The following is a 10,988-nucleotide window of genomic DNA, read 5'->3' on the forward strand; positions in this document are numbered from 1 at the left end:
GCCAGGCACTCAGAAAAGGGGGTTGAAGGCCTGGATTCCAGCTGTGCTTCTGCCATCAGAGGCTGGGTGTCCTCAGTGGTCATATAGCCCACAATAAAGCAGCTCTTTCACCTTCCATAGGCCCCACCCTCCAAACGTGAAGCCTGGCTTCAGAGACCCCTCTGGAGTTCTCTGTGCATCCAGCATGCATTTCTTTCTTTGCATTTACCATGTGGGTCACAATGATATTTTTATGAGCCTCCTCCTTACGAGTAAGCTTCTCCTGAGTGTGGGTGTTTTTAACTTAGCCCTTGATTGCCAAAGCCCAAGGTAGTATGAACCCCAAATTTCTTTCCCAACTATATTCTTTGATTATTGCACACAAGACACCTAAAATAAGCAACCCTTATAGAATTTTGTTAATGTTAGAAGCCATGTGACTTCTTGAGTGCTGAGATATCTAATAGGTTCTTAAGTTGATCTGAGAGGGAGCACCTGGGAGAAAAAAAAGTGGACACAGGGTTTTAGCCTCCCAGTATAGACCAGTACTGCCCATATGTCTTTGTATTATGCCCTTGAAAAAATAATAATAATGGTAGGAAAAAATAGCCAAGGAGGCTAGCATTTTGAAGGGAACATGGGAAAGCCTGGAGAAAAAGGATCAGAAGCAACTGGAGAGAAGAGTGGGTGTAAGAGAAGAGAATTGTGGTCAAGGACACAGCTCTGAAAATGGACAGAGGCTTTTGATCTACACTTTTACTCAGATAGCAAATTCTGAAAACATCTGAGGCTTTTTGCCTTTTTGTCACTAATACTTTATCGGGGCTGCTTCAAAATGAGTTTTAACAGAAGCACTTTTAAAAAGATTGAGACAAAAATGTAATAATTGCACACTCAGGCTTGTAATTTCAGAAATTCACAATGTTAAGGGCTCGAAACACACTACTTCAAATTTGGATTCCCTTTCACTCTTCACGAAAGACCAGTCTAGTCAGATTGAAACAGATCACTATTTTCGAGTCACACCAGCAAATAGCTGGAGTCCATTGTCAGAGTGAAAAAAACTGTATTTTTTCCATAATTCAAAAATAATTGAAAGAATGTAGCTCACCAATTTTGACATAATGAATTTTTTTTAGATAATGGTTAAGTTCAGTCCAATCTTAGAAAATTCCAGCCCCAAAGTTTTTTTGTTTTTTTGTTTTTTTTTTTTTTTTTTTGGAGAAAATAAAGAGAAAGGAATCAATGAGCAACAATGGCGTGTTAGAGCAAAAACCATCGTTTTTAGCTGTTATCTGTCACAGTCCCTAAAGGAATACAGAATACATTTTTTTAAAGATATCTTTGTTGACAAAAGTCAAGAGAAAAAATGTGCTCTCCTGAGTCAAAAGGAGTCACCAACAAATTGTGATACATTTAATTGCTCTGGGTTGATGAGAGGTGGATGAGAAAGAGGGAAGGAGAGACGAGGAGATATATCCCTCCTGAAGCACTGAGGGTAGTTTATCTTCATATATTTTACAGGTGTTTTATACCAGCCTAAAGCATAGTGCAGGCCCTTACCTTGTCTTCTCCAGAAGAAAAGAAGAAAAAGAGAATGCAAAAAAAAAAAAAGAAAAATCATCGTCTTGATGGTAAATAGAGGAGGCACTTGTGCAGCCCTGGCCCCTGTCATTGTCTTCATTGTAAGCTGTGTCAGAGCCATCACATCAGGTTGCCACCACAAGATGCATGCAAATAGAGAGAGAGCAAAGCAGACAGCGTGCGCAGCCACCACCTGCACATTTCAGATTGTTGGCAGGTACGTTGCAGCGGACTAAAACAGAATAATTACTGGAGATAGAGTTGGCAAGTACAGTGTATGGGAGAGGCATTCAATTGCACATGAGTATGATAGGTGAACTATAAAAAAAATGGTGGGGGGGAGGGAAATTCCCCGTTAAACACCAGACAGCTGGCAATTCTGATCTTCCATTTTGTTTTCTATGAAATAAGAAAGGCTGACCTATGAAGTCAGATGATAGCAGATTTGGGACCATTGATTTAAGCAGGGGACAAAGAGAGAAAAATCTAGGTCTGGAGAGGAAGAGGACCACCTTGAAAGCTGAACGGAAAAAGCTGTCACGGGCCAGGGACATACTGGGAAAGATGTGAGAACAACACAGTACAAGAATACATTCAGGGTAGACTGTTTCTTTGTAAACACTGGGATGTTTCTTTTACCTATCATAAAACTGGGCCAGTCACTGTTCTAAGCATTTTACATTTATTAACTAATTTAGGTCTCTGAGTGACCTTATCATTGCTCTTCTTAACGTCACCATTTTATACATATAGATGAGAAGCCAAGTCATGGAGAGTTAAGTGACTTGCCCAAGATCATTTAGCTGTTGTGGCAGGATAGGGAATTCAGCCCAGGCCACCTACCCCCCAAGTACACACTCTTAACCATAACATTGGGCTGTCTCCTAATGAGAATGTACAGGTTGGGCTGGGTGTGGTGGCTCACGCCTGTAATCCCAGCACTTTGGGAGGCTGAGGTGGGCGGATCACCTGAGGTTGGGAGTTCAAGACCACCCTGACCAACAAGGAGAAACCCCATCTCTACTAAAATTCAAAATTAGCCAGGTGTGGTGGCACATGCCTGTAATCCCAGCTACTTGGGAGGCTGAGGCAGGAGAATCACTTGCACCCGGGAGGCAGAGGTTGTGGTGAGCAGGAGATTGCACCATTGCACTCCAGCCTGGGCAACAAGAGCAAAACTCCGTCTCAAAAAAATAATAATAATAATAATAACAGAGAATGTATAGGCATGTTAAATGGGATGTTGTCAGAAATTTACATAGAACAGCAACCAAAAAGTGATCATTTTATGAAAGTTATCTAAACTATTCAAAGTGAATAGCATTATGTTCCCAAATGTTAGTTATTTGCATAAGAGCTATTTTTTCTATGTAAATCTCTGATAACATCCTATTTATCAAAGTTTTATCAATTGAATGCCTAAAACATATTATGACTCATTCTTTAAAAAGCTGAAGTATGTATATATGTATGTTACACACTTTCCCCAAATTGCAGTTGCATGTTGGGCTGGGATGATCGGCCTCAAGGTCACAGACCATGGGGCCATTAGCATCTACCTAGTTTTTATCATTTGAGCCACTCCTAACAGTGGCACCTTAATTTCACCCAGCCAGAGTCCATGCTCCCCTATCTTCCTAGCAATACCACCCTTCCCCCATTTCCCCACATATCTACTCCAAATTAGTGCACGATTTTCCCTTGGCAATCCTTATTAAGCTAGTAGTAAACATGTGACTTGTTACCCTCATTAGATTAAAGAAAATAAGTTATGTCCTATTATATCCCAAGGTTCCTTTCCCATTTTTCTCTCTTTCTCTCTCTTTCACTCTCCTTCTCTCTCTCACTGCATGAGGTCAAAGAAACATCCAGCCCTGGCAGTCCTCTTGCATCACCTACAAGGTAAATCAGCTTAGTACAAAGCCTGACAACTGCAGAAGGGGAGATGAAAAGAACTAGGTCCTTGGTAGTATCATTGGGCAGCTGATTGTACTGTGCCTGGAACCTACTTGACCTTTGAACTTCCTGTCTTGTGAGACAAATTTCCATATTGTTTTTCTGTTACTTGAGGCCAAAAGCATCCTAACTGTTACAAGCCTAAGACCTGCACTCTTAAATAGAACACTTCCCTGCATGCTCCATTTAGGCCCTGAGCAGCTTTAACACCAATATCCAAATACTTCTGGATCTAGAGTTTTTAGCTGTGAGACCCTTTGAATCTAGAAGACTCTTGGAGGCTGTCCAAAGTCATGGGCAAATAAGCTCTGAGACTCTCTTAATGTACTCTGTACTCTGGCAGTAGCAATATCTTGGAAAGGAGTAGGGTAAGAGTAGACCCGGTGAGGATCAATGGGCAGCAGAAATTTGTCAGAGGGAAGAGTCTTCATTTTCTTACTGGAGTTGCTATTTTCCCCCTTACAGCATTGGTGTAGTGGGTAGGAAAAAAGGGCACATTTTTCAGTAAGAACGCTAATATCAAACATTGTCTTCACCACTCATTAGCTGGGTGACCTTAAGCAAATTACTTAGCCTCAATAAACCTGTTTTCCCACCTGCAAAAATAGGAGTAATAAACTTGTTGCCTCTATTCTTGTGAGGATTATAGATAATAGATTCTCAATGACATGTACTAAGTCCCCAAATGGTAACGATTATTATGATCTTTGATTCTGCATCACTAGTTTCCAACACTCTCATTTATTCAACAAACAACTATTGAGCACCTACATTGCCAAGTATTGTCATAGGCACCAGTGCTTAATAACACATTTATTGCACATCAGTATATATTATAAGGAAAATATTTATGCATTAGGTCTAGAAATTAGGTAGATACTAATCAGACAGATGTGAACAAGTGTATATATACCTCTATTTTTTGAAATCTTTCTCTTAGGATGCATTTTCCTCCTTTTTCAGTCCTATTATAACTTACTCAAACAAGAAGGTACAGAAGCTAGGACTTTCTTTTAGGAAAATCACATTCTTGTCTCCTTCTAATCCAAATTTTGTAGTCTACTTTGTTAGGGAAAAGATATGGCAAAGTCTGAAGATGAATATGAAGAACTCTATGTGGGAAGAATGAGAACAAGTCCAGCCCCTTCTCCTTTGTAAGACTATGAGTTGAGATGGTCATCCTGATGCATCATCTTAAGGTTAATTCTTATTCCAGAGGTGAGGAGCCAACCTCCCTGCATGCCAGGAGGAGCCACCCCAGCTGTCCTTCATGATGTTTTTATCTCTGGACACTTCTCAGCAATTCTGGACAGCTAGCATAAGAAAGCTGGCATATTCCTTTTCACATGTGGTAGGACCAGAAATGGCCACCCAAGAAGAGAAGAACTTCTGAAGAATTCATGAATTCACAGGTATGGATTAGGTTTTCTGCCCACATGGAGATTTATCCTTCAACTTTCCAGAAAATGTTATGATTAATTGAGGAGAGAGTGGTTTATCTATGCTTGAGTTGAGGCTTTAAAGGCAGAGCTATTTTCCTGAGGCCATTCTGTTGCTGGAGGCAATAATCATTAAAGAAATTTCCCAAGGGAATGGAGAATCTTTGAGTTTCAGGAACTCAGAGTATAGAGGCTCCTCCCTACTTGGTGATTTTTTTTCCCCCTCCATTGCCAGCTCTGGAATTCTCAATGTTATTTTGTTAAGGGAGTTTGCAGTTTCCATTCATACTAATTCATGTGGATTAGCTCACTGAATTTTTCTCATTTCCCTCCAACTGAACGAGTCTCCTTTGGAGACTCTGCTGGAAATTGGTATTATCAAGAAAAGTGGTAACACAAGTGAAATCACTTTCATTTCGCTGTGTCCCCAACAGGGACAAGTAACTTGTAAACTTTGCCAACACCTGCTTGATGGGTTAAATAACTGGCCAAGTATGTTCAGTCAATTACTGGCATTGTGAAAAACAGTTCACTTTGACCTTCTGAGGACTGTAACTATTACTCCTCTATTTGACTTCTATATTTGTATGGTTTGTTTGTTTTTCATAACAATGGAGCAACTGGTTTCTTTAAAAAATTAATCAAGATAAAAAAATTAAACACCACAGTCTTGACAAAGCCTCTTTTTTGCTCTACGCTTTGGAGATTAGAAAAGGGTATAACTTATGGTCTCTAAATTCCAATTGCGTCAGAAGCAAGACATAAGTCAGGTAAGACTGAATAGAAATGAGAAGGCAGGAGAGGATGGCTTGTTACATGACTGTGGTGGAATGCATGCCTAAGACATCTGCTGGCTAGAGTGATCAAGGCAGGAGTTGTAAGAAGACCTTGAAGAATGCATAGGATATAAAGAATGACAAATGAGAGAAGGAGAAGTCTGGCAGGAAAGAACAGTGTCCAGGAAGGCACCATAGTGAATGTCCAGCTTTTCTGGACCACAGGAAGGCTGAGCTTCTATACCAGAGCCAGTCAGTTTAGCTTTGAGTATGAAATTCAGGTATTTCCAATTGTGTCTTGCAAGCACTGGAGAGACATTGAAGACTGCACAGGTAAATGTTACGAAGAATGTGGAATTTTGACTATTAATCTAGCAGGTGTGGGAGGGAGGGATTAGAAAAGAGAAGAGAGGGGTCAAGTGCAGTGGCTCACACCTGTAATCCCAGCACTTTGGGAGGCTGAGGCAGGCAGATCACTTGAGCTCAGGAGTTCCAGACCCACCTGGCCAACATGGTGAAATCTTGTCTCTATTAAAAATACAAAAATTACCTGGGGATGGTGGGGGACCCCTGTAATCCCAGCTACTCAGGAGGCTGAGGCAGGTGACTCACTTGAACCTGGGAGGTGAAGGCTGCAATGAGCTGAGATCGCACCACTGCACTCCATCCTGGGTGACAGAGCAAGACTGAAAGAAAGAGTAAAAAATTAAGAAAGAAAGAAAGAACGAGCAAGACAGGAAGTGATTGCAGAGGCCATAGCATCCTAAATCAGGATGCAGTTAGTGGGGATAGCCGGAAGGGAGTAGCAGGATGATGATGAACAATTATTTTCCCTGTGAAAACTCATTGAAGGTTTCATATTTCTTCACTGCATTTCACGGAGAAAAAATTACAATATTGTCTTCAGGAAGTTCAAAATGCAGATCATGATACAGTTCTGATTTTTTCAGACCTGAAGAGTAATATTAAAAGCTTAGCAGTTATATATTCAGTATAGTCCAGAATCCATTCTCTTCATTGCGTGTAATATGGGTAAGTAAAATATACTTCCTGTGAATGATTTGTTAGTAAGTATATCAATAATGTATAAAGAAAACATATCTAAAATTTAATCAGAGTTTCTGATTATAAACTATATGAATCAGTAAGATAACATACTTGGAGTGGAATCTTCAAGTCAATGTTCAGATACTAGCCTTTAAATTAAATTTTAGTCATCAAATCAGGTCATAAAATGTCATAGCCTAATTCTCACCTCATGACTGAGAGGGTAACTAAAGACAGATAAATGATTTCTCACCTCTCATGCTTGCCTCTCCCTTCGCCCGAATCTTGATTATGGCAAAAGCCATGTTGCGAGCTACTTGGTGGCTGAGCAAGTCTTTCTTAACCTTTTATTTATTCTCATACATATAAATCAGAATGGGGCAAAAGGCAACATTACTAACTGCCAACTTTGTCTAACACGTATAGTCCCTTCCCTGCTCCATGCTCTGGTTAGGATCGCAAAACTCAAAGAAATATGAGAAGAACCAATAATCCTGACAGATACAGGGACAGAGAATGAGGACCAGCTGCTTTTCTTTCGTCACACCCCCTCAACATACCTCCCAATGGGCTGAGCTTTCTCCATCTACAGGAAAAATTATTTCAATCCTTTAAAAAAAAGTTTAGCTAGGTTCTCATTTTCAACTCTTAGGGCTCAAAACTACTTTTAGCTAAGGCACTTTTTAAACTCTTAGCTTCTTTAAGGCAGATACCATGTTTTATTTATTTTAAATGCCATTTTCTTTGCTCCATCCTTTTAATACCTATCTTAGACACTGGAAAACAGCAGACACTAGGTTGATATTTATTGAGTAGAGTTTTTGAATCATATTTTTTTAAAGATATAGATTGAAAACACATAAACCAAAAGAATCAGGAGTCAAGATAATTTTAATAAATTATACATTTAGCTTTCAGGTGTAGTACATAGCCACTGTAGTATCCCTTTGAAGAGAGCACTGGGCCATGTGGGTTTTAGACACAGGCTGATGCTGAAATATCTTGTCCATTGCAACCTGACAAATTGCAACAGAAGGTGATTCCTTATTGAATGGCCTTCAGATGGTTAATTTTGTTTCCTGATGGCAGATACCGAAGCTACAGAAAAGCTGTTCTTGTTGTTCAAAGGGCCTTTTCAATTTTTAATTTGACAAGGAGAGTTACATGGTCGACGATACATGCAGACCAGCAGTTATCTCTCATCATCAACTTCTTTGGTACTTTTCAACCCATCTTGGCTGAAAGCAGCTCTATTGTAGGTACTTTTTCTGGCTCTAGCCTACATGTTGTGTGGTTCAATGACAAGATCCCTGATAAACTGGAACAGAGAATGAGGAAATGGGCTTTTAAACGATCAACTGATCGTTCACTTCTCTAGGTTTAGTTTCTGCCTGACAGACTTATTAAAGAAAGGAGTCACACAAAGAAAACTCAGAATATGTTCCCCGGGTCCTGGTCAAATGAGAATCACAGAGCCAGAGGGCACCTTAGAGGTCATCTCTTCTGACTTTGCCATTTTAGGGCAAAAGGAAACTGATACTCAGAGAATTAGATGACTCACCCAAGGTCATGCAGCTCATGTTAGAGCCAGGACAGCTTGTACAGTCTGCTTTCTTGCTGACATTTTTTTGCTGACTGATGTTAGGGAAATCAAGAAGATGCCCTAGTTTTTCCAAAACTTTCCCAAGAATAACATTGTGTGAGGGATTATTCTGTGTTCTTGGTTTCCATAGCTAAATCACCATTTTAAATGGGTGAGGTACTGGGAGGAACACTGGATGTGAATTTGGAATTGGTGGGTTTTGTATAAAACCATTGCTATAATTTATTGAGCACCTATCATTTGCTAGACATTGTACATACATTATTTTTATCTTCACAATGAATCTGGAAGGAGCCCTATTTTGTAGAAAAAAGGCGAGGCTTAGGGACTTGAAATATCTTTCCCGGTGTCATGCAGGTTTTCAATCCAGTGTTTGATTGATTCCCACAATCCTACTCTTTCCCCTGGACCACACTACACCTATTAATAATGTGCCCTTAGGCAAGTTACTTAATGTCTCAAAACCACAGTACAGTTTCCTCAACTGTAAAATGAATACATTAATATTCTTCCTAGCATTGGTGTATGATGAAATGAGAACTAATGTATGCATATGGAGTACCTGGTTTTGGACTTGACACACAGAAGATATTCAACAAAAGCTAGTCCCATTCTACACCTATATCCCTCTCCTATTTGAATTTTTCAGCAGGATTTACATTTGGAACTATATTGACTTGTGTGGAAGAGAGAAAGTTGAAACACTTGCAAGGTGTAAGAAAAGGACAGAAATGGATTAAATATTTTAGATGATAATCCCAAACTGTCAGAATAACCTGACGGCAAAATTTAGATGGTAGAGAACATGCTCCAAGCCTGTTTCTTCAGAGTGAAATAATTGAATCAACCACAGTCAAAGAAAGGACTAACTCTAATTCAGAATCCTAAGTTTGAAATGCAGGTAGGGTTTCCAGAAAAATGTGTTCAATATTGAAGTAAAGTATTACCTTCATTGGACAGTGGATTTTTTTTCTAAGTCTGCTTTATTGATCCTACCCTGTATGTTCCATACAAAGTGAAAAGATGCAGGCATATCCATTTAATAATTGCAAGTAGGCGTCAGAAATTATTTGACCATTTCTTGAAGCAATGTACATTTTTTTGTACTACACTTCTGAAATCATAGTCTAAAATTTACAAAAATCCAATTTGCATGCAATCTTTCAGAAATACTTCTATTGTATTTAGCCAAGAACACTTTTTATAGTTGATAGCAATCAAAGAGGTATATATTAAGAGGATAACAATGTAATGAAAACACAAATAAAAAGAATATCATGCTTGACTCAGGCCCCCAAAGAGAGAGTGGAGGACTGATAAGGAAAATCACACTGGAACAAAACAAGATCAGTAAGTGTTTAGACTTGGTAATTGACCATAGGAAAAATCATCACACAAATTCTTGAATGAAAAACTGTGTGTTTATGACTGAAATATGAGCAGACAACTTCTTTTAAACATTTTATCACACAAGACTTGAAAGAAAGATGACTTCTAAGCAAAAAGTTGTGTCGTCTAGAATGTAAGTTGCAAGATGGGGTGGCTGATCTGTGTTTATCATTTATTGCTTTTTCTGTTACGTTAGCATAGTGTTTTGCCTAGAGGGAGTACTTAAATAATTATTAAATTGGTGAAAATAAGGAATAAGGTCTAATCTGTGGTAGAAGAAAAGTTCACCAGAGAGCTGCTGAATAAAGATTGGGCCCAAAATGTGCATGGTATAAGGTAAAGAATTCTCAAGGCTTTGGGATTTTACCCCTTGCCCTAGTGTGTCCTGGACGTGAGACATGGAGTTAAAGGAGATTATTTTGGAACTTTAAGATTTAATGGCTGCCCTGCTGGGGTTTCAAACTTGCATGGGGCCTGTAGCCCCTTTCTTTTGGCTGATGTCTCCCTTTTAGAACAGGAGTGTTTACCCAATGCCTGTACCCCCCTTGTATTTAAAAAGTAACTAACTTGTTTTTTATTTTACAGGCTCATAGGTAGAAGGGACTATTAGCCTTGTCTCAGATAAGACTTGGGACTTTGGAATTTTGAGTATGCTGGAAGGAGTTAAGACTTTGGAGAACTATTGGGAAGAGATTAATTTTGCAATGTGAGAGGGACATGAGATTTGGAGGAGCCAGGAGTGGAATGATATGGTTTGGATCTGTGTCCCCACCAAATCTCACGTCAAAATGTAATCTCTCGTGTTGGAGTGGGCCTGATGGGAGGTGATTGGATCATGGGAGTGCAGTTCTCATGAATGGTTGAGTACCATCCCCCCTTGGTACTGTACTGTGATAGAGTTCTCATGAGATCTGGTCATTTAAAAGTGTATAGCACCTCCCCCTTCTCTCTCTTCCTCCTACTCTGGCCATGTGTCTCACTCCCCTTTTGCCTTCCACCATGATTGGAAGCTTTCTGAGGCCTCCCCAGAAGCAGAAGGAGCTATGCTTCCTGTAGAGCCTCCAGAACTGTGAGTGAATTAAACCTCTTTTCTTTATAAATTACCCAGTCTCAGATATTTCTTTATAGCAGTGTGGGAACCGACTAATACACAGAGGGTTCTGTATTAGTGTCATTGTGCTGGTTTTTCTGTGGGTAATGCAAGACAGAGAAATC

This window comes from Pan paniscus, chromosome 6 (assembly GCF_029289425.2).
Source record: "Pan paniscus chromosome 6, NHGRI_mPanPan1-v2.0_pri, whole genome shotgun sequence".
NCBI classification, from domain to species: domain Eukaryota; kingdom Metazoa; phylum Chordata; class Mammalia; order Primates; family Hominidae; genus Pan; species Pan paniscus.